At 38.5% G+C, this 21,827-nt stretch overlaps 1 pseudogene; it reads left to right on the forward strand.

Annotated features, from left to right (window-relative positions):
* Nucleotides 1-349: 349 nt before the first annotated feature.
* Nucleotides 350-21,827, forward strand: part of LOC114204975 (nitric oxide synthase-interacting protein pseudogene) — a 33,558-nt pseudogene continuing 12,080 nt past the window's right edge.

Here is a 21,827-nt window from a genome sequence, read left to right on the forward strand (position 1 = left end):
GACACCTACACTTGGATGCCAAAGGTGAAAAAGCTGAGACGAATGGGAACAAGAAAGTTATAATGATGAAAGGAAAAAGTCATTTAAATAGTATACATGAGATGGAAAAAAGCAAAAATCTTCCCAGTCAAATTTTAATGTTACAGTTTTCTTAATAGCTCATCCTTTGGTGCTTCTCTACAAAGAACCTAAATACATAGTTTGGAAGAAAATTTTTATACAATTCTTTGAATTATCTTTAGTTAGCTTTAAACCTTTTGAGCCTTCCCCCAAAACTCAAGAACCATGAGGACTAAAAGGAGGAGGAGAGCAATTAGAGGTGGAAAGTATCTTCTGGGAGCCCATTTGAATGGGAGAGTCTGCCCTTAAGGAGTCATTTGGTGGCACAGAAAATAAAGAACGCTGCTACTCTGAGATACTTCAGCAGCTCAGATGCTGCCAGACCCCCGTGTCAACTGCTTCAGGGGCTGCCATGGTCAGAGCAGGTAAGAAATACCGTTCTCTTTAGTTAATGGTGCTTTGAAATCATCCTCTTATATGGATCCAGTAGGGCTCTACATCCCTTATACTGTCTTGACTTATTAGTTCAGCTACATAACAACTCAAACACCACCACCACCAAAATATGTTCTCAGTAAGGAATCTGTTCAAGTTATATAAAAAGGTATTATTTTTTATTTTGTACTGTTTGGGCCAAATTGAGTCACTGATGAGATACTGACAAGCACAGAACTTTAATGTACAGTTGGAAATCTACAGCTGTTCTACAAAGTAGGGATAACTTTATCTGCATATTTATCATTGATTATTTGGGAAAAGATGGAAGAATCTTTTCCCCAACTTCTACCTTGTCTTTGCAAATACCAAGGTACATTGCAAGTCCTTTAAGAGTAGTAACTATGCATTATACTTAATATCCAAACAGCTGGAAGGAAACTTAAAGGTCAACTATGCTGCTTACTCATATAATAATATACAGCATTCATGACACACAGCCATAACTTCTGCTTTAAAACATTTATGTACAGGTAACTTACTACCTCAAAAAGCCATTCAGTCAATATTTGGACACTCCAATAGAATGGTCTTTCTGGACTTTTACAGCATAATAGCAAAGGCAGGTACTTTTAAGGAAAAGATGTCTAAATGTGACATTTAAAAATAATAATAAGCAGAGGAGTGACACCACCAAGATGGCAACATGGGTCTTTCCTCATCTTGCTCCCACTCACAAGAATAACAACTATTCATGGATAGAGCTCCCCTGAGAAATTCCTAGAGCTGGGAGTGAGGGTGAGCCACGTCCTTGCACCACAGAGAAGAGGGACTACATTAAAGGATAAAAGGAATGGCTTCACATTGACTACACCGCCCCTCCCCTATGCTGAAGCAACACCACAGCAAGAGGTTTTCCTTGAGCCTATCGTTCCGCCAGTGGGAAAAAACAGCCTGGGGTGACATCCAGCCTCCCAGCATTATAGGTTGCCTCATGGGAGCCCTGACTCTGGTTTTTCCCTATGGGGATCATAGGAGAATCTGTGGGATTCAACCACTGGGAGTCTGAGATAGAACAAGGAGGAGGGGGCTTTCAAGCACCAGCACTAGGGTCTTGGTGAACCAAATTCCTCCCTGCAGAGACCGCATAGTCACAACCAACAATATGCTCATCTGCAGAGGCAGGTTGGTAGCACAGTCAGACATAAGAATCCAGGGGATGCAGGTCTGCCTAATATGGATCCCCAAACAAGGAGTTCTGCTGGCCCTGGAGCCTGGTCTGCCCATGCCCAGGCAAAAGCTACCACTGCAGAAGGTAGCTCCCAACAACTCCTGACCAGAAAACCAGTTCAGGAAAATCTGGGAGTTGCCTGAAGTGGGCCCTCCTAGTCTTGTCCAGGCAGGACCCTGAGTCATAGCCTCAGCTCCATCTGACAGAACTAGCAAGAACACCTGAAATCTGCATAACCCAGCATCTCCCTAGCCTAAAGGCAGGGAAGGCCAAGCTGATTGTCCCATGATTAAAGCCAGTGGCCCTGTTCAGCAGGAAAGTTGGACCATAGGTCAGCTTGAGTCAAACAAAGAGCATTAAGAGCTTTGAAGCTGCTTTTCCTGCTGTGCTTGGGCAGTGAACCTAATCTGTAGCCCCACTTATTGTTGAATACAGCCTTCAGCTCACCTAACCAGAAAACCTAAGCAGAGCTTGTGGGAAGCTGTGGAGCCCATCAAATAGCGCTGTTTACAGTGGCACTTGAACAGAGAGCACAGCCTGTGGTTTTCCCTATCTGTGGAAAAAAATCAAAGGCCTCACCTCACTAGAATACTCATTGCATGGTATTTGCCTGATTTGAGCTCACAAACAGTGAGTCATGTAGGCCCTGGGTCCCATTCTGCCACCCCCTCAAGACAGGGAAGCTAATTCAAGACATATCTACTGCTAAGTATAGTATCCAACCCCAACTGTAATAAGTCTGCCCACAGAATCCACACAACTTTTACATCCATCCTACAGCCTCACTTGGTCAGGGAATCAAGCCAACAGTCCTATCCAGCCGTTCTCAGCCAGTGGCACACTACCCCCAACCTCAGAACTCCAACAATTGCCTTGCCAAAAAACAAACTCCAATAGCAGACCCCACCTGCCCAAGAATGCTGCCAGCAAACACATCTAGAAATGGAAACTGAGCTGACTGGTAACAAAGTGTTTCTGCCAAAATGGACCTAAAAGTCTGGAAGAAAAAACCACTTTCTTGAATGTGCTTATACCAACATGAGGAACTGAGGACCAGAACAAAAACAAGTAAATATAACACCACCAAAAGAAACTAATAAAGCTCTAATAACTGATCCTTAAAAAACTGATCAATTGTCAAAGGATTCAGAATAATGCTCTTAAACAAGTTCAGTGAACTACAAGAACACATGGATAGACAGCTAAAGAAAATTAGGAAAGTAATACAAGAAGTTCAACAATAACAAACCAGAAACCATTAAAAAAAAAAAAGCCAGAAATCCTAGAGCTGAAAAATATAACTTAACTGAAGAACTCAATAGAGAGATTCAAAAACAGACTCTATGATGCAGAAGACAGAATCAGTGACCTGGAAGACAGGACAACTGAAATTATCCAGTCAGAGGAGCAAGAAGAAAAAATTTAAAAGAATGAAGAAAACCTATGAGAATTATGGGACACAAGGAAAAGAAATAATATTCACATTATGGGTATTCCAGAAGAGAAGGGAAAGGGACAGAAAGTATATTTAAAGCAAATGATAGCTGAAAACTTCTCAAACCAGGCAAAAGAAATAGACATCCAGGTCCAGGAAGCCCAAAGGATCCTAAGTAGGTTAAACACGAATACAGCTACACCAAAACACATTTCAATTAAATTGTCAAACTCAAAAACAAAACGAATTTTAAAAGCAGCAAGAGAAAAAAAAAGTTACATATAAAGGAACTCCTATAAGATTATTAGCAGATTTCTCAATACAAACTTTTTAGCCCAGGAGACAACATACTCAATTACTGAAATAAGAAAAACAAACAAAACAAAACAAAACAAAAACTGTCTAGCAAAAATACTATACCAGGTAAAGCTGTCCTTCAGAAATCGCGATAAAAAGTCCATAACAAATGAAAGCTGACAGAATTTATTACTATTAGATCTTACAAAAAATGCTAAAGGGAGCTCTATGAATGAAAATAAAAGGACACTAATTAATATCATAAAAAAATATAAGAAGGTAATGGAAAACTCCTAATAATGGTATATATATACTCAAATTAGAACAGATCCTGTAATATGGTAATGGTGGTGCATAATTCAATTACAACTAATTTAAAAGTTAAAAAACAAATTAGTAAAAATAACCATAACTAAAACAATCTTAGTTACACATTATTAAAAAATAGGTAAATGTAATATCAATCACCCAAGATGTGAAGGGGAGGACAAGAGTGTAAAAATTAGGAATTGTATAGAAGTCAGGTTATTAGTTTCAAATAAGTTGTCTTAATTTTTAAATACTTTATGTAAACTTCATGGTAACCACACATACACCCACACAAAAAGAAATTACACAAAAGTAATTACACAAAAGGGCATGATAAACAAATCAAAACACACTGATACCATGAGACATCAAAACACACAAAAATTGAGATAAGAAAAAAGGAATAACGGATCTACCAATCAGAAAACAATGAACAAAATGGAAATGTTAAGTCCTTAATTACCAATAATTACTTTAAATGTGAATGGATTAAATTCTCCAATCAAAAGACACAGAAAGTCTGAATAGATTCAAAAAGAAAACAAGATCCAAAGATATACTACCTACAAAAAGACACCACTTTAGCCTTAAAGAAAACATAAGAGTGACAGGATGGAAAAAGATATTTCAAGCAAACATTAATCCTTCACACACACATACATACATGCAGGGATAGCTATACTTATATCAGACAAAATAGCCCTTAAAATAAAAATAGTAAAAAAGGAGACAAAGAAGTTCATTATAGAATAAAGGGCTCAATACATCAAAAAGATATAACAATTATAAATATTTATGCACCCAACATTGGAACAGCTGAATACATAACACAAAAACTAAAGCTAAAAGGAGAAATAAACAACAATACAATAGTAGTTGAGGACTTTAATATCTGCCACTCAACAATGTCAGGTCATCCAGACAATCAATACGGAAAACAGGGGATTTGAAAAGCACTATAGACCAAATGAACCTAACAGATACATACACTCTATCCAACAACAGCAGACAAAATATTTTTTTCAAATGCACATGGAACATTTTCTAGGATACCACACATCATTCCACAAAAAAACTTAGCAAATTCAAGAAGCCTGAAATCATACCAAGTATCTTCTTAACCACAATGGTATGAAACAAACAGTAACAAGAGGAAAACTGCATCATTCATAAATACATGGAAATTAAACAACATTCTCCAGTCACAACCAATGGATCAAAGAAGTATTTACAAGGGAAATTAGAAAGTGTCTTGAGACAAACAAAAATAGAAACACACATACCAAAATCGATGGGATGCAGCAAAATCAGTTCTGAGAGGGAAGTTCATAGCAATAAATGCCTTAAGAAGAAAGATCCTAAATAAACAAGATACCTTTATGCCTTAAGGAACTAGAAAAAGAACAAACTAAGCCCAAAGATTAGCAGAAGTAAACAGCTAAAGATTAGAACAGAAATAAATAAAATAGAAAACGGGAAAAGATTAACCAAACTAAAACTTAGTTCTTTAAAAAGATAGAGAAAATTGACAAATCACTAGTTAAACAAGAAAAAGAAGCTAAATCAACAAAATTATAACTAAAAAAGAGACATTATGACTGATACTACAGAAATATAAAGAATCTTAAAACTGGATAACCTAGATGAAATGGAAAAATTCTTAGAAACATACAAACTACCAAGGATGAATGAAAAAGAAAATCTGTATAGATCAATTACTAGCAAGGAGATTAAACCAGTAATCAAAAATCCAACAAAGAAAAGCCCAGACCAGATGGATTCACTGATGAATTTTACCAAACACTTAAAGAAGAATTAACATCAATCCTTCTCAAACTTTTCCAAAAAATCAAAGAGGAGGAACCATACCTAAACTCCCTTTATGAAGCCAGCATCACCCAATACCAAAGTCAGAAAAAGACACTACCAGAAAACTAAAGACCAATATCCCTGATGAATATACATTCAAAACACTCAATAAAATACAAGCAAACCGAATTCAGCAGCACATTCAAAGGATCGTTCACCATGATCAAGTGGGGTTTATACATGGAATGCAAGGATCTTTCAAAATATGCCAATCAATTAATGTAGTACATCACACTACTAGAATGAGAGAAAAATTGCATGATTATCTCAATAGACACAGAAAAGGCATTTCACAAGTTCATCACCTGTTCATGATGAAAACTCCTAACAAATGAGGTATAGAAGGATGCACCTCAACATAATGGCCAAATATGGTAAGTCCAGAGCTAACATCACACTCAACATTGAAAGGTTGAAAGCTTTTTCTCTAAAATCAGGAATAAGACATGGGTGCCCCTCTCATTACTCCTATTAAACACAGTACTGGAAATCCTTGTCAGAACAATCAGAGAATAAATAAAAGGCATCAGAATTGAAGAGGAGGAAGTAAAATTCTATTTGTGGATGACAAAATTTTATACAGAAAATCATAAAGATTTAATTTCATTAAATTCATTAAAGTTGTAAAATCGTAGGAATACAAAATTGACTTACAAAGATCAGTAATGTTTCTATATACTAAATGATCTCATAATAACATTAAAACAAAAAACTTGGGAATAAAATTTTTAAAAACTTAGGATTAAACTTAACCAAGGAGATGAAAGAGCTCTACTCTGAACAGTACAAGGCACTGATTAAAAGAAAAATGAAGATGACACAGATAAATAGAAAGGTATCTTGTGTTCATGAGTTAGAAGAGTATTGTTAAAATGTCAATATTACCAAAGCCATCTACAGATCCAAATGCAATCCCTTTCAAAATTCTAATGGCACCTTTTTACAGAAATAGAAAAAGGAATCTTTGTGTACACTATTGGTAGGGTTCTAAGCTAGTACAACCACTATGGAAAAGGGTATGGATGAGCCTCAAAAAGTTAAAAATAGAATTATATGATCCAGCAATTCCACTTCTGTGAATATATCCAAAGAAAACAAAAATAATAATTTGAAAAGATATCTGCATGCCCGTGTTCATAGCATTATTTACAATATCTAAGACATGCAAACAACTTAATTAAATGTCCAATGATGGATGAATGGATAAAGAAGCTATGGTATAAACAACGGACTCTTGAATAACACAGAGGTTAGGGTTATAATCCTCCATGTAGTTGAAAATCTGTGTATAACTTACTCCCCCAAAACTAATAGCCTACTATTGATCAGAAACCTTACCAAGAACACAATTAACATATTTTCTATGTTTTATGATTGTATACTGTATTCTTACAATAAAGTAAGCTAAAGAAAATATTAGGAAAACCATAAGAGAAAATACATTTACAGTACTGTTACTATAAAAAAAAAAAATCCATGTATTAGCGGACCTGCATAGTTCAAACCTGTGTTGTTCAAGTGTCAGCGACACACACACACACATATACACACATAAAATGGAATATTATTCAGCCATATAAAATGAGGAAATCCTGCCATTTGCAACAACATGAATGGACCTTGAGGGCATTATGCTAAGTGAAGTAAGTGAGAGAAAGCAAATACTGTATGATCTCATTTACATGTGGAATCTAAAAGAGAAACAAAAAATGAAAACAAAAGTCATAGAAAGAGAGATCAGATTTGTGATTACCAGAGGTGGAGGGGCTAGAAGGAGGAACTGGAGAAAGGTGGTCAAAAGCTACAAACTTCTAGTTACAAGATAATTAAGTACTGGGGGTGTAACCTATAGCATGGTGACTATAGTTAACACTGCTGTATGATATCAAGGTTTTAGAGAATAAAACTTAAGAATTCTCACTGCAAGGACTTTTTTTTTTTTTTCTCTTTTCATTGTATCTATATGAGATGATGGATGCTAACTAAATTTATTGTGGCAATCACTTTAAAATATATTTAGTCAAACCATTCTGCTGTACTCCTTAAACTTACACAGTGATGTGTGTCAATTATATCTCAACAAAACTGGTGGGGGGGGGAATCAACAAACAAAAAAATCCTTGCATTGGTAAGGATAGGCTGAATTATTCTGTAGCAATAAGCAGTCCCCTATCTCAGTAGCTCAACTTAGCAAAAGTTCATTTTGTTTACATGATTTAGGGAGGGAGGGTGCCACTCATTTTAGTCCCTTGGGAATGCAGGCTGACAGTCTCCATCTCTACATATGCTGTCAGGATCAGCATGGAAGAGCAAACTGTGCACTGGCTGTTGAAGCATTTGCCCAAAAATGACATCACTATTGCTCCCATGATCACTACTGGCCACATGTTATTGGCCAAAGCAAATTATAGGACTCTGCTTAACTTCAAAGGAGGCAGGAAAGTGCAGAGAACTAAAAATGTTTGCAGAGCAAAACTGACTATTACCTTTCTGGGTATAAAAGTAAAATAAACTATCGATAACATTAAATAAAAGGACAAATTAGGTAAAAATACTCAAAATATGCATCACAAAAATTTGCTTTTATGTATAGTAAACTTTTATAACTCAGTAATAAACAGAAATTTACCTCCAATAGATAAATAAAGATAATGAAAAGATAATACTCAAAAGCAAAGATATGTTTTTTTAACAGATATAGTCAAATGTTCAATCTCACTGGTAATGAAAGACTAATACCTCTAAAACTAACAGCTCATACTTATTGAACAATTGTGTCAGGCACTGAGCTTACAATTAATACATACCATCTGAGTGTTTCTCCAACTTGCTACAAGAGGATACAATTTATTAATCCTTCTTTTGAGATGAAGATTACAGGTATTAAATAAACTTCCTGAGGTCACACAGCATAAAATCATGGTGTTTGGTTTCAAATCAGGTGTGTCTGAGCTTAAAACATATACTAACCTCTAAGTCATATTATTACTTGAATATGAATGAAAATATTATGATTCTCACCCAAAATTTTTTTAAAGACTTCAACACCAGCCTTTATATGAGAAATGAAATCTGGTGGATGTATTTGACTCATTTAACTACTTGAACTAATCTATTTTGGATAAATAATCAAAGTTGGGAGCAAAGACATTGTTTGAGGGCCAATTCTATAAGCAGAAGCAGCAGACTTCCTGTCCTCATGGCACTTACAATCTTGTAGACACTCTCATTTGGAAAGAGGCTCAGACATGGAAAACATCCAGTAAACTACACCTGCTGCTCTCCAATGAATTCAAAATGGATTCCCTGCACTAAAAATCTAATAAACTCGTTTACTTGTGAGATCTATTTCCGCTTTTCTGGTAAGTATACCATGTACATATTTTACATTGTCTTGATTCTACCAACATCGACTGAACACATTATATAAAGTACTAGGGATACAAATGGATAAACCACAGCTTCTCTTTTCAAAGTGTGTAGCCTAGTGGGGATAATTTCCACACAGTATGGTAAAATGCTCTAAAATATGTAAGCTGGAGTACCAAGAGAAAAAGAAGACATCTTCCCCTTCCTCCAGAAGTCAAGAAAGTCTTCCTGGGGAAAGAGGTGATCAATGTGAGATAATTTAACTGAGGTAAGGATAACTTCAAATTACCCAGTAAGAAAGGATAATTGTATACTAGATCAAGGAAGCAGTGTCAACAAAGCCATAGAGGCATGAAATGGCATCGTAGGGGCTCACTGTGCCAAATGGTTTTGATCTTATCTGTGGGACTGACTCTGAAACTCTTGGTGCTAAACCATGGAAGAGAAAGAAAAGAGGAAAACTCATAGCTTGTTATCATTAGCCTTTTAGTAAGACTGTCATCTAGTAAAAGATTATAAAATTATGTCTCATGACTATTTTTGTCTTTGATTTTTGCCACTTGTCTCAAATTCAGTATTATGCATATTGATTTGAGATTTGAACTTCCTGTATATTTAAAGAAAGGGAAGGCCGAAAATGTGAGGTAATAAATCAAAAGCTACAAGAACCTCTTGTGGGCACTTAATGGGCAAAACCAGGACGTCCCTTTTAAATGTGAATGTGGTTTAGTGATATGATGAATGGGCTGTAAGTTCCATTCCTCTGAGCTTTCTTTGTATTATCACTGTTAAATGATAGTTTCAAATGAACCTGATTACTTTCAACTGAGACTCATTCCAGCAGGACGAAGGTAAGAGGCTGTCCAGCCTGTGAGAACTTTACTGGATTTTCTCTAATATGGGGTGTCCCATGAAAGCACTACCAAATGCATCAAGAGCATACCATTTGTGAGAAAGATAACATTGGCCTTCAGGAACCAAAGATACATGCATTTTAAAAATTTACCCAAGACAACTAAAAACTGGAATCGTCAAGAAATTCTATACCTGGTGACAGGACACAGTGAAGACCATTCTGCAGGTTTTTTTTTTCACTGTTCTTATTAGTTTATCTTTACCTATATTTTTATATTACTCAAATTGATCTATTGCCTTTTTTTAATAATTTTTATTGTTATGTTAATCACCATATATTACATCATTAGTTTTTGATGTAGTGTTCCATGATTCATTGTTTGTGCATGACACCCAGTGCTCCACGCAGAATGTGCCCTCTTGAGAGGCGGAGCAATTTGGCGGAGGAGTAGGAGACCTAGATTTCGTCTGGTCTCAGGAATTCAGCTGAATAGGGATCAAACCATTCTGAACACCTACGAACTCAACAGGAGATCAAAGAGAAGAATAGCAACAACTCTCTGAACAGAGAAGCGACCACTTACTGGAAGGTAGGACGTGCGGAGAAGTGAATCCGAGGCGATATTCGGGAGGATAGATGGCGGGGGAGGGGCCTCGCCGGCCACTTCTGGCAAGTGCTAGAGCCGCGGAGCACAAAATCGGACCTTTTAGAAGTTGGCTCCACTGAGGGACGTCGCTCCAGTGGCTAAGCGGGGGTGGAACCCTCGCGGGACAGTGGGGTCTCAGGACTCTTGGGGTCACAGAAAGACCGGGGGAGCCTGAGTGCGCCAGAGCTCCCAGGTATCGGAGAGGGGAAGCCGGCTGCAGAGAGGGAGCTGAGGCGCGGGCTCTCAGCTTGGGGTTGCCATAAACTGTGATCCGCGGCCCAGTCGGGCCACTGCTCCTGCAGCAGGGACCCAACAGGTGGCAGATCCGGGGAGACTCCCCTTCTTCCTGGGGAGGAGCGGCACGGGAACGCACCGCAGGGATCTGCTGGGTTTGGAGACTCCACACGGGGTCGGGTGCCAGAGATACAAACGCTCGGTCACAGGCCGGGTGAGCATGGAGTGCGGCTGGAGACCAGGGACATGGGAGTGACTGCTTTTCTCTAGGGGCCCACTGAGGAGCAGGGCCCCGAGTTCTCAGCTCCTCCAGGTGGAGATTGGAGGCCACCATTTTTGCCCTGGTCCTCCAAGGCTGTACGGAGAGCTTGCAGGGAACAAAACCTCCTGAGATCAAACCCGAGCAGGTGCTTAGCCTGGACCGATAAGGGCGGGGCAATTCAGCCTCCGGCAAAGACATTTGGAAACCACAGCAACAGGCCCCTCCCCCAGAAGATCAGCACGAACAACCAGCAAGCCAAGACCAAGTTTACGGATCAAGGAGAACGGGAGAACTCCAGCGCTAGGGGAATACTGCACATAGAATTCATGGGTTTTTTTTTTTACCATGATTCATTAGTTCATCAAAGTTAATTTTTGTTAACTGTTTTTTTTTCTTTTTCTTCTTTTTCCCTTTTTCAACCAACATCTTATCAATCTCTTTAAAAAAAAAAAACATTTTTTATTTTTCATTTTTAGAGTCATATTTTATCCCTTCATAGTAGTTACCCTTATTTTTGGCATATATATATAAGTTGTTCTCTCTTTAAAATTTTGAGATACAGTTTCTTCTAACAAATAAAAATATACCCTAAATCACTAGTGTATAGTTCTGTTCTAGTCTCCTGCCTGATTACATTCTCTCCCTTTTTTTCTTTTTTTTTTAAATCTTCTTTCTTTTTTCAAACAACTTCTTATCAAGTCCTTTTATAAAATCTTTTATAATTTTCATCTTTACAGTCATCCTCTATCCCTTCATTGTATCAACCCTTATTTTGTACATATATGTCTTTCTTCCTTTAAAATTTTAGGAGGCACTTTTTTCTAACAGACCAAAATACGCCCAAAATCTAGTGTGTGGCACTGATCTATGCAATAGCCTGATCATATTTGATCACATTCTGCTTTTTTTGTATTGTTCTGTTTTTGTTTTTCTCTTTTTTCTCTTTTTTCTTTTTTTTTTCTCTTTCTTTGTTCTTTCTTTCCCTTTCTTTTCCCCTGGTTTCAGGCCTTTTCTGACTTGTATACAGTATATTTGCTGGGGACGTTGTAAACCTGTTAGCAGTTTGTTCTCTCATTCATCTATTCTCCTCTGGACAAAATGACAAGACGAAAAAAATAACCTCAGCAAAAAGAACAAGAGGTAGTACCGTCAGCCAGGGACCTACTCAATACGGACATTAGTACGATGTCGGACTTAGAGTTCAGAATCATGACCTTAAAGATACTAGCTGGGCTTGAAAAAAGCGTGGAAGTTATTAGAGAAACCCTTTCTGGAGAAATAAAAGAACTAAAATCTAACCAAGTCGAAACCAAAAAGGCTATTGATGAGGTGCAATCAAAAATGGGGGCACTAACTGCTAGGATAAATGAGGCAGAAGAGAGAATCAGCGATATAGAAGACCAAACGATGGAAAGTAAAGAGGCTGAGAAAAAGAGGGAGAAACAGCTACAGGATCATGAGGGCAGAATTCGAGAGATAAGTGATTCGATAAGACGAAACAAGATTAGAATAATTGGGATCCCAGAAGAAGAAGAAAGAGAGAGAGGGGCAGAAGGTATATTGGAGCAAATTATAGCAGAGAACTTCCCTAATGTGAGGAAGGAAACAGGCATCAAAATCCAGGAGGCACAGAGAACCCCTCTCAAAATCAATAAAAATAGGTCAACACCTCGACATCTAATAATAAAACTTACGAGTCTCAGAGACAAAGAGAAAATCCTGAAAGTAGCTCGGGAGAAGAGATATGTAACCTACAATGGTAAAAATATTAGATTGGCAACAGACCTATCCACAGAGACCTGGCAGGCCAGAAAGGACTGGCAAGATATCTTCAGAGCGCTACACGAGAAAAATATGCAGCCAAGAATACTATATCCAGCTAGGCTGTCATTGAAAATGGAAGGGGAGATAAAAAGCTTCCAGAACAAACAAAAACTAAAGGAATTTGCAAACATGAAACGAGTCCTCCAAGAAATATTGAAAGGGGTCCTCTAAGCAAAGAGAGAGCCTAAAAGCAGCAAAGATCAGAAAGGAACACAGACAACATACAGTAACAGTCACCTTACAGGCAATACAATGGCACTAAATTCATACCTTTCAATAGTTACCCTGAATGTAAATGGGCTCAATGCCCCAATCAAAAGACACAGGCTATCAGATTGGATTAAAAAACAAGACCCATCCATATGCTGTCTACAAGAGACTCATTTTAGACCCAAAGACACCCCCAGATTGAAAGTGAGGGGGTGGAAAACCATTTACCATGCTAATGGACACCAAAAGAAAGCTGGGGTGGCAATCCTTATATCAGACAAACTAGATTTTAAAACAAAGACTGTAATAAGAGATGAGGAAGGACACTATATCCTACTTAAAGGGTCTATCCAACAAGATCTAACAATTGTAAATATCTATGCCCCGAACATGGGAGCAGCCAATTTTATAAGGCAATTAATAACAAAAGCAAAGAAACACATTGACAACAGTACAATAATAGTGGGGGACTTTAACACCCCCCTGACTGAAATGGACAGATCATCTAAGCAAAAGATCAACAAGGAAATCAAGACTTTAAATGACACACTGGAACAAATGGACTTCACAGACATATTCAGAACATTCCATCCCAAAGCAACAGAATACACATTCTTCTCTAGTGCCCATGGAACATTCTCCAGAATGGATCACATCCTAGGTCACAAATCAAGTCTCAACCGGTACGAAAAGATTGGGATCATTCCCTGCATATTTTCAGACCACAATGCTTTGAAACTAGAACTCAATCACAAGAGGAAAGTCGGAAAGAACTCAAATACATGGAGGCTAAAGAGCATCCTACTAAAGAATGAATGGGTCAACCAGGAAATTAAAGAAAAATTAAAAAAATTCATGGAAACCAATGAAAATGAAAACACAACTGTCCAAAATCTTTGGGATACAGCAAAGGCAGTCCTAAGAGGAAAGTATATAGCAATACAAGCCTTTCTCAAGAAACAAGAAAGGTCTCAAATACACAACCTAACCCTACACCTAAAGGAGCTGGAGAAAGAACAGCAAATAAAGGCTAAACCCAGCAGGAGAAGAGAAATAATAAAGATCAGAGCAGAAATCAATGAAATAGAAACCAAAAGAACAGTAGAACAGATCAACGAAACTAGGAGCTGGTTCTTTGAAAGAATTAACAAGATTGATAAACCCCTGGCCAGACTGATCAAAAAGAAAAGAGAAATGACCCAAATCAACAAAATCATGAATGAAAGAGGAGAGATCACAACCAACACCAAAGAAATACAAACAATTATAAGAACATATTATGAGCAACTCTATGCCAGCAAATTAGATAACCTGGAAGAAATGGGTGCATTCCTAGAGATGTATCAACTACCAAAACTGAACCAGGAAGAAATAGAAAACATGAACAGACCTATAACCACTAAGGAAATAGAAGCAGTCATCAAAAATCTCCCAAGAAACAAAAGCCCAGGGCCAGATGGCTTCCCAGGGGAATTCTATCAGACATTTAAAGAAGAATTAATACCTATTCTCCTGAAACTGTTCCAAAAAAAAGAAACGGAAGGAAAACTTCCAAATTCATTTTATGAGGCCACCATTACCTTGATCCCAAAACCAGACAAAGATCCTATCAAAAAGGAGAATTACAGACCAATATCCTTGAGGAACATGGATGCAAAAATTCTCACCAAAATACTAGCCAATAGGATCCAACAGTACATTAAAAGGATTATTCACCACGACCAAGTGGGATTTATCCCTGGGCTGCAAGGCTGGTTCAACATCCGCAAATCAATCAACGTGATACAATACATTAACAAAAGAAAGAACAAGAATCATATGATCCTCTCAATAGATGCAGAAAAAGCATTTGACAAAGTACAGCATCCTTTCTTGATCCAAACTCTTCAAAGTACAGGGATAGAGGGTACATACCTCAATATCATAAAAGCCATCTACGAAAAACCTACAGCGAATATCATTCTCAATGGGGAAAAGCTGAGAGCTTTCCCCCTAAGGTCAGGAACGCGGCAGGGATGTCCACTCTCACCACTGCTATTCAACATAGTATTAGAAGTCCTAGCCACAGCAATCAGACAACAAAAAGAAATCAAAGGCATCCAAATCGGCAAAGAGGAAGTCAAACTCTCATTCTTTGCAGATGATATGATACTTTATGTGGAAAACACAAAAGACTCCACCCCAAAACTGCTAGAACTCATACAGGAATTCAGTCAAGTAGCAGGCTATAAAATCAATGCACAGAAATCAGTGGCATTCCTATACACCAACAACAAGACAGAAGAGAGACAAATCAAGGAGTCGGTCCCATTCACAATTGCACCCAAAACCATAAGATAACTAGGAATAAATCTAACCAAAGAGGCAAAGGAGCTGTACTCAGAAAACTATAAAATACTCAGGAAAGAAATTGAAGAAGACACAAAGAAATGGAAAAACGTTCCATGCTCATGGATTGGAAGAACCAACATTGTGAAGATGTCAATGCTACCTAGAGCAATCTACACATTCAATGCAATCCCCATCAAAATACCATCCACTTTTTTCAAAGAAATGGAACAAATAATCCTAAAATTTGTATGGAACCAGAAGAGACCCCGAATAGCCAGAGGAATATTGAAAAAGAAAAGCAAAGCTGGCGGCATCACAATTCCGGACTTCCAGCTCTATTACAAAGCTGTCATCATCAAGACAGTATGGTACTAGCACAAAAACAGACACATAGATCAACGGAACAGAATAGAGAGCCCAGAAATGGACCCTCAACTCTATGGTCAACTCATCTTTGACAAAGCAGGAAAGAATGTCCAATGGAAAAAAGACAGTCTCTTCAACAAATGGTGTTGGGAAAATTGGACAGCCACATGCAGAAGAATGAAACTGGACCATTTCCTTACACCACACACAAAAATAGACTCCAAATGGTTGAAAGACCTAAACGTGAGACAGGAGTCCATCCAAATCCTAAAGGAGAACAGAGGTAGCAACCTCTTCGACCTCAGCCGCAGCAACTTCTTCCTAGAAACATCACCAAAGGCAAGGGAAGCCAGGGCAAAAATGAACTATTGGGATTTCATCAAGATAAAAAGCTTTTGCACAGCAAAAGAAACAGTCCACACAACCAAAAGACAACTGACAGAATGGGAGAAAATATTTGCAAATGACATCTCAGATAAAGGGCTAGTATCCAAAATCTATAAAGAACTTAGCAAACTCAACCCCCAAAGAACAAATAATCCCATCAAGAAATGGGCAGAAGACATGAACAGACATTTTTCCAAAGAAGACATCCAAATGGCCAACAGACACATGAAAAAGTGCTCAACATTGCTCGGCATCAGGGAAATACAAATCAAAACGTCAATGAGATACCACCTCACACCCGTCAGAAGGGCTAAAATTAACAAGTCAGGGAACGACAGATGTTGGCGGGGATGTGGAGAAAGGGGAACCCTTCTACACTGTTGGTGGGAATGCAAGCTGGTGCAACCCCTCTGGAAAACAGTATGGAGGTTCCTCAAACAGTTGAAATTAGAGCTACCATTAGATCCAGCAATTGCACTACTGGGTATTTACCCCAAAGATACAAATGGAGGGACCCGAAGGGGTACATGCATCCCAATGTTTATAGCAGCAATGTCCACAATAGCCAAACTGTGGAAAGTGCCAAGATGTCCATCGACAGATGAATGGATAAAGAAGAAGTGGTATATATACACAATGGAATATTATGCAGCCATCAAAAGGAATGAGATCTTGCCATTTGCAACGACGTGGATGGAACTGGAGGGTGTTATGCTTAGTGAAATAAGTCAATCAGAGAAAGACATGTATCATATGACCTCACTGATATGAGGAATTCTTAATCTCAGGAACAAACTGAGGGTTGCTGGAGTGGTCGGGGGTGGGAGGGATGGGGTGGCTGGGTGATGGACATTGGGGAAGATATGTGCTACGGTGAGTGCTGTGAATTGTGTAAGACTGTTGAATCACAGATCTGTACTTCTGAAACAAATAACGCAACATATTTTAAGGAAAAGGAAAAAGAAGAAGATAGCAGGAGAGGAAGAATGAAGGGGAGTAAGTCAGAGGGGGAGAAGAACCAGGAGAGATGATGGACTCTGAAAAACAAACTGAGGTTTCTGGAGGGGAGGAGGGTGGGGGGATGGGTTAGCCTGGTGATGGGTATTGAGGAGGGCACATTCTGCATGGAGCACTGGGTGTTATGAACAAACAATGAATCATGGAACACTACACCAAAACAAATTATGTAATATATGGTGATTAACATAACAATTAAAAAAATTAATAAAATAAAATAAAATAAGTAGAATGTGCCCTCTTTAATACCCATCACCAGGCTAACCCATCCCCCCACCCCCCTCCCCTCTAGAAGCCTCAGTTTATTTTTCAGAGTCCATCGTCTCTAATGGTTCGTCTCCTCCTCCAACTTACTCCTCTTCATTCTTCCCCTCCTGCTACCTTCTTTTTTTTTCTTAACATATATTGCATTATTTGTTTCAGAAGTACAGATCCGTGATTCATCACTCTTGTACAATTCAGAGTGCTCACCATAGCACATACCCTCCCCAATGTTTATCACCCAACCACCCAAACCCTCCCACCCCCCACCACTCCAGCAACCCTCAGTTTGTTTCCTGAGATTAAGAATTCCTCATATCAGTGAGGTCATATGATACATGTCTCTCTCTGATTGACTTATTTCACTCAGCGTAACACTCTCCAGTTCCATCCACGTCATTGCAAATGGCAAGATCTCTTTCCTTTTGATGGCTGCATAATATTCCATTGTGTATATATACCACTTCTTCTTTATCCATTCATCTGTCGATGGACATCTTGGCTCTTTCCACAGTTTGGCTATTGTGGACATTGCTGCTATAAACACTGGGGTGCACGTACCCCTTCGGATCCCTCCATTTGTATCTTTGGGGTAAATACCCAGTAGTGCAATTGCTGGATCGTAGCGTAGCTCTATTTTCAACTGTTTGAGGAACCTCCATACTGTTTTCCAGAGGGGTTGCACCAGCTTGCATTCCCACCAACAGTGTAGGAGGGTTCCCCTTTCTCCACATCCCCGCCAACATCTGTTGTTTCCTGACTTGATAATTTTAGCCATTCTGACTGGTGTGAGGTGGTATCTCATTGAGGTTTTGATTTGGATTTCCCTGATGCCAAGTGATGTTGAGCACTTTTTCATGTGTCTGTTGGCCATTTGGATGTCTTCTTTGGAAAAATGTCTGTTCATGTCTTCTGCCCATTTCTTGATGGGATTATTTGTTCTTTGGGGGTTGAGTTTGCTAAGTTCTTTATAGATTTTGGATACTAGCCCTTTATCTGAGATGTCATTTGCAAATATTTTCTCCCATTCTGTCGGTTGTCTTTTGGTTTTGTGGACTGTTTCTTTTGCTGTGCAAAAGCTTTTTATCTTGATGAAATCCTAATACTTCATTTTTGCCCTGGCTTCCCTTGCCTTTGGTGATGTTTCTAGGAAGAAGTTGCTGTGGCTGAGGTGGAAGAGGTTGCTGCCTGTGTTCTTCTTTAGGATTTTGATGGACTCCTGTCTCACGTTTAGGTCTTTCAACCATTTGGAGTCTATTTTTGTGTGTGGTGTAAGGAAATGGTCCAGTTTCATTCTTCTGCATGTGACTGTCCAATTTTCCCAAAACCATTTGTTGAAGAGACTGTCTTTTTTCCATTGGACATTCTTTCCTGCTTTGTCAAAGATGAGTTGACCATAGAGTTGAGGGTCCATTTCTGGGCTCTCTATTCTGTTCCGTTGATCTATGTGTCTGTTTTTGTGCTAGTACCATACTGTCTTGATGATGACAGCTTTGTAATAGAGCTGGAAGTCCGGAATTGTGATGCCGCCAGCTTTGCTTTTCTCTTTCAACATTCCTCTGGCTATTCGGGGTCTCTTCTGGTTCCATACAAATTTTAGGATTATTTGTTCCATTTCTTTGAAAAAGGTGGATGGTATTTTGGTGGGGATTGCATTGAATGTGTAGATTGCTCTAGGTAGCACTGACATCTTCACAATGTTTGTTCTTCCAATCCATGAGCATGGAACGTTTTTCCATTTCTTTGTGTCTTCCTCAATTTCTTTCATGAGTATTTTATAGTTTTCTGAGTACAGATCCTTTGCCTCTTTGGTTAGATTTATTCCTAGGTATCTTATGGTTTAGGCGCAATTGTAAATGGGATCGACTCCTTGATTTGTCTCTCTTCTGTCTTGTTGTTGGTGCATAGGAATGCCACTGATTTCTGTGCATTGATTTTATATCCTGCTACTTTACTGAATTCCTGTAGAATTCTAGCAGTTTTGGGGTGGAGTCTTTTGGGTTTTCCACATACAGTATCGTATCCTCTGCAAAGAGTGAGAGTTTGACATCCTCTTTGCCGATTTGGATGCCTTTGATTTCTTTTTGTTGTCTGATTGCTGTGGCTAGGACTTCTAATATTATGTTGAATAGCAGTGGTGAGAGTGGACATCCCTGCCGCATTCCTGACCTTAGGGGGAAAGCTCTCAGCTTTTCCCCATTGAGAATGATATTGGCTGTAGGTTTTTCATAGATGGCTTTTATGATATTGAGGTATGTACCCTCTATCCCTATACTCTGAAGAGTTTGGATCAAGAAAGGATGCTGTACTTTGTCAAATGCTTTTTCTGCATCTTTTGAGAGGATCATTATGATTCTTGTTCTTTCTTTTGTTAATGTATTGTATCACGTTGATTAATTTGCGGATGTTGAACCAGCGTTGCAGCCCAGGGATAAATCCCACTTGGTCATGGTGAATAATCCTTTTAATCGACTTTTGGATCCTATTGACTAGTGTTTTGGTGAGAATTTTTGCATCCATGTTCATCAAGGATATTGGTCTGTAATTCTCCTTTTTGATGGGGTCTTTCTCTGGTTTTGGGATCAAGGTAATGGTGGCCTCATAAAATGAGTTTGGAAGTTTTCCTTCCATTTCTACTTTTTGGAAGTTTCAGGAGAATAGGTATTAATTCTTCTTTAAAAGTCTGATAGAATTCCCCTGGGAAGCCATCTGGCCCTGGGCTTTTCTTTGTTGGGAGGTTTTTGATGACTGCTTCAATTTCCTTAGTGGTTACAGGTCTGTTCAGGTTTTCTATTTCTCCTGGTTCAATTTTGGTAGCTCATACATCTCTAGGAATGCACCCATTTCTTCCAGGTTATCTAATTTGCTGGCATAGTGTTGCTCATAATATGTTCTTATAATTGTTTGTATTTCTTTGGTGTTGGTTGTGATCTCTCCTGTTTCATTCATGATTTTGTTCATTTGGGTCATTTCTCTTTTCTTTTTAATAAGTCTGTCCAGGGGTTTATCAATCTTGTTAATTCTTTCAAAGAACCAGCTCCTAGTTTCGTTGATCTGTTCTACTGTTCTTTTGGTTTCTAGTTCATTGATTTCTACACTGATCTTTAGTATTTCTCTTCTCCTGCTGGGTTTAGGCTTTATTTGTTCTTTCTCCAGTTCCTTTAGGTGTAGGGTTAGGTTGTGTATTTGAGACCTTTCTTGTTTCTTGAGAAAGGCTTGTATTGCTATATACTTTCCTCTTAGGACTGCCTTTGCTGTATCCCAAAGATTTTGGACAGTTGTGTTTTCATTTTCATTGGTTTCCATGAATTTTTTTAATTTTTCTTTAATTTCCTGGTTGACCCATTCATTCTTTAGTAGGATGCTCTTTAGCCTCCATGTATTTGAGTTCTTTCCGACTTTCCTCTTGTGATTGAGTTCTAGTTTCAAAGCATTGTGGTCTGAAAATATGCAGGGAATGATCCCAATCTTTTCGTACCGGTTGAGACTTGATTTGTGACCTAGGATGTGATCCATTCTGGAGAATGTTCCATGGGCACTAGAGAAGAATGTGTATTCTGTTGCTTTGGGATGGAATGTTCTGAATATGTCTGTGAAGTCCATTTGTTCCAGTGTGTCATTTAAAGTCTTGATTTCCTTGTTGATCTTTTGCTTAGATGATCTGTCCATTTCAGTCAGGGGGGTGTTAAAGTCCCCCACTATTATTGTACTGTTGTCAATGTGTTTCTTTGCTTTTGTTATTAATTGCCTTATAAAATTGGCTGCTCCCATGTTCGGGGCATAGATATTTACAATTGTTAGATCTTCTTGTTGGATAGACCCTTTAAGTAGGATATAGTGTCCTTCTTCATCTCTTATTACAGTCTTTTCTTTAAAATCTAATTTGTCTGATATAAGGATTGCCACCCCAGCTTTCTTTTGGTGTCCATTAGCATGGTAAATGCTTTTCCACCCCCTCACTTTCAATCTGGGGGTGTCTTTGGGTCTAAAATGAGTCTCTTGTAGACAGCATACGGATAGGTCTTGTTTTTTAATCCAATCTGATAGCCTGTGTCTTTTGATTGGGGCATTGAGCCCATTTACATTCAGGGTAACTATTGAAAGGTATGAATTTAGTGTCATTTTTCCCTGTAAGGTGACTGTTACTGTATATTGTCTGTGTTCCTTTCTGATCTATGCCGCTTTTAGGCTCTCTCTTTGCTTAGAGGACCTCTTTCAATATTTCCTGTAGGGCTGGTTTTGTGTTTGCAAATTCCTTTAGTTTTTGTTTGTCTTGGAAGCTTTTTATCTCTCCTTCTATTTTCAATGAAAGCCTAGCTGGATATAGTATTCTTGACTGCATATTTTTCTCGTTTAGTGCTCTGAAGATATATGTCAGTCATTTCTGGCCTGCCCGGTCTCTGTGGATAGGTCTGTTGCCAATCTAAT

The sequence above is a fragment of the Eumetopias jubatus genome, unplaced genomic scaffold (assembly GCF_037043125.1).
Source record: "Eumetopias jubatus isolate StellerSeaLion01/CBP00866 unplaced genomic scaffold, mEumJub1_p1.0 scaffold_16, whole genome shotgun sequence".
In the NCBI taxonomy this organism is placed as follows: Eukaryota; Metazoa; Chordata; class Mammalia; order Carnivora; family Otariidae; genus Eumetopias; species Eumetopias jubatus.